Source organism: Nothoprocta perdicaria, unplaced genomic scaffold (assembly GCF_003342845.1).
Source record: "Nothoprocta perdicaria isolate Ctin4 unplaced genomic scaffold, notPer1 scaffold_6, whole genome shotgun sequence".
Lineage (NCBI taxonomy): Eukaryota > Metazoa > Chordata > Aves > Tinamiformes > Tinamidae > Nothoprocta > Nothoprocta perdicaria.
Window position 1 is genome coordinate 2980537 of NW_020455865.1, and position 3359 is coordinate 2983895.

General features: G+C 56.8%; 1 long non-coding RNA gene across 1 annotated transcript; it reads right to left on the reverse strand.

Annotated features, from left to right (window-relative positions):
- Window positions 1-2361: 2361 nt before the first annotated feature.
- Window positions 2362-3156, reverse strand: LOC112955929. The gene is made up of 2 exons (XR_003250961.1): window positions 3043-3156; window positions 2362-2806 (listed from the first exon to the last, which is right to left on the reverse strand). It is a non-coding gene; the product is annotated as an uncharacterized LOC112955929 (long non-coding RNA).
- Between the last annotated feature and the right edge of the window lie 203 nt (window positions 3157-3359).

Sequence of the window (3359 nt, forward strand, 5' to 3'; positions counted from 1 at the left end):
TTTCCGAGGCTAAGGATGCAGGATCTTGTCCCGACAGAGGCCACCGCAGAGACCCGGGAGCTGCCGGACAGTGCACCCGGAGCAGGGCTGGAAGCGGGAGACGCACCCGGAGCCACTCGCTGCAGCACCGAGCCCCTTGCACCAAGCACCCTATGCTGTTTCCTTGCTTTTCCACGATTTTCCTCTCAGAAACCTGGATGTCAAGAGATGGGAGCTAAACAGCTCAGGAAAGAGATGCTATTCCTTGCTTTCTGCTCTGCATGGGCACAGCCCCCCTGGCTGCAGGACAAGGTGTCCTGCCCATGGGTGACACTTTGGGGACACGTCCTGGGCAGGGAAAAGGGGCAGCCCGGGCTCATCGGAGGGGTCTCATCCTGTCCCAAAGCCCTGTCTGCGTTCCCAGGGGGGCAGATGGAGCCCAATGTCCCCATTGTGCCCCCGAATGCCCACCGCACCGAGACCTCCGGGTGCTGCCACGTTGCAAGAGATGCCTGGTGGTTTCATTTGCAAGATTTGCTTTGTTTTTCCCCCCAGAAGTGCTCCTGCTTTTATCCCAGGGTCTATGAAAGACGCAAAAACGTCCCTGGAATATGGGAGATGGAGCTGCCTGGACGCAGCCGTGTCCACGTACCCGCTTGGGGCAGCTCCTTCCCAGCTCCATGGCCACAGCCGGGAATTGCTTCCCCTAAATCAGAGCGGGAATTGAGCCACTTTCCGAGTTTCTCACAAGGAACAAGCCAGCTCCACAGGCTGCTCACCTGGGCCCTTGGCAGAGCCGAAGGCGACCGCAATCCCTGCGGTTATTAATCAAGTAACAAAAAATGACACCAATTTCCCTCTTTTTTACCCACTGCCGCCTGGGCACAACGCAGCAGCGTCCCCCAAAGCCCCTGGCACGGGGCTCCCTGACCCCACGCAACACCCTTCAATCCCCCCCGGACCAGCAACAAGCATCACGAGACGGGTTTGGGCACAACTCACCCTCCGGCAGGACGAAGACCACGGTGAGCAGCGGGAGGAAGGCCTGGGCGCCGCCGGGCGCCCGTCCCGCCAGCATGGGGACCCCGCGGGATGCAGCGGCCGGACCCCCCGACCCCCAGCTCTTCCCTCCAAATCCTTCCCCGCGTCCAGCACCGATTCCYGCTGTCTCCAGGGCTCTTCTCCTCCTCTTCCTCGCCGCTGCCTCTCGCCCGCGCGCGGCCACGAGCTCCTCTGCGCTCCCCTCGGTTATTTCTGTCCTATTTCCTCTGTCCGCGGTCGCTTCCCATTAATACCACCGCGCAGCAGCTCTTGGAGAGAAATTCTCCCTAATCAAGATTTAGTTTTAAATCCACTTCGAAATCCTCTAATTCAGTTGGATTAGGCAGAAGGGGTTTGGGGAGATGGATTTTTTTACAGTTTTTTTTTTTTCCTCTTTCTTTCCTCCCTTCTTCCTCTCCGAGTGGCTCCATCTCCACAAAGGGACCYGGGTGACACTATTTAAAGAGAATAGGAATAATTTTATTGAAGAGAAGCAGCTGACCGCTCTTAAATCCATGAGAGGAGCGGGGCTGGCGCAGCTGCAGCAAGCACCGAGGACAGAGGTACGTTGGGCTCCGTTTGGGGCATTCGTGCAGCAAAAAGAGGCTGTTTCACAAAGCAGAGGTGCAAAGGGGGCTGCCCCCAGCTGCAGCATCAGCTCCAAAGGGGCTCCGGACAAGGCAGCTCCGGGATTTGGGAAGGGGCCGCGGTCCTGCTGCAGCTCCGAGCCCGTGGGATCAGCTATGGGGAAGCCCCCGCGCACTGTTTGGGTCACCCATGGGACCCCCAAGCACCTTCCCATCCTCTCGAGCTCCCCCTCAAGCAACGTCGGGGCTCCGAGCGGCGCTAATGGGACTTAGGGAGCTAATGCTTACTAATGAGAGCGTGCGCCCAAACGGGTGGGATTAAAAAATTAAAATGACAAAATAAGCTGCTTAGGTCGGCCCGGCCAGCAGCGCCCCGGGCACCCGGAGCCGGGATGGGGCTCGGACACTGTCCTGATTGGCACCATCCTGCCCATGGATAAAGGAAGAGCTCTGAGCGCCCCATCCCGCCGCTCCGGGTGGTCGCAGAGAGGTTTGCTGCCCTGTTTCCCAAGGGAGATGGAAGGGATGAGGTCTCAGCACAACGCGTGGGCACCAGCCCCGTGGCCAGTGATCTCCTGTCGCTCCTTCCATGACAAAACTCCATTCAATCCTTGGAAGCAAGGATGCTCTGAGCAGCTCCCCAGCCTGCACCGCATTCGGCCCTTGGGAAACCRATTGGGATGATCATCAGCTTCGTTAGTGAGCTCGCTCGTTAGTGCTTCAGCGGGAGGATGAGCGGGGGCACCTGCGGCACAGGAGGGGCCACRGCAGAGCTGCTGCAATAACCACCCACAGCATCTCGCTTGCTCCAAAACACTGTGATTATGGCTCAGGTCTAACAGAGAAAGCTCAGGGAGAAGGGATGAAATGCAGCATAGAGGATTGATTTAAATGCAYGGATAAAGCATAGGGTTCAACGAGCTGCAGGAACTTCTACTCCCTTGATAAAGCCATCGGAGAGGCCGCACGCAGGGAATCGAAGCCGTCGTCCCTTCCCTTGCCGATGATGCGGCGTCTCCGCGTGCAGGGCTCCGGGCACCGCATCTGATCCGGCGGCTCCATCGCTGCAGGGAAGCCGAGCCGGTGATCCCGAAATCCCAGTGCATCCAAGCGAGGCAGAGGATGCACAATGTGCCACACCAGGTTACAGCTGGTGCTCCAAGGGTCCTGGCAACGGCTGCAGCTCCTGGATTCAGCACCTGCTCCCAGGCAGACAATCCCTTAGGAAGAGGCTGGAGAACACTGCAATAACCCCCCAATGTCTCTGCTCAGCTTCTTGCACTGGGTTTTTTTTTTTTTTTTTTTTTTTTTTTTTTTTTTTTTTGGCTGCTGCTGCTTTTGGAAGTTTGCCCAAGTTTCGCTTGGTTTTGTTCCTTTGGAATGCAAAAGGGAAGGGCCTTGAAAAGAAAAATAGAAATATAAAAGAATCCCTAACCTGCCTCTTTGAGGCTGCCACTTCTGGAGCCAGCGTATCCTTAACTTGTCATCAGCTCTGATGCAATTTTCTCACCYGCCCGGGCATGGGGCACCAGGATCCCGTTAGGGAAACAATATTCCTCCCCTGATGAAGGAAAATGTGATTAGCAAATCCCCCCAGRCACTCCTGTTCTCACTTAAACCTCCGGGATACCACGAAAGATGGATAAACCCCACGCAGATTAGACGGTTTTGCCTGCAAATCCTGCTTTAGGGCTCATCCCTGACAGGGGACACAACTTATTGCATGGCACTGGTGTCCCCRCAGCAGACGAG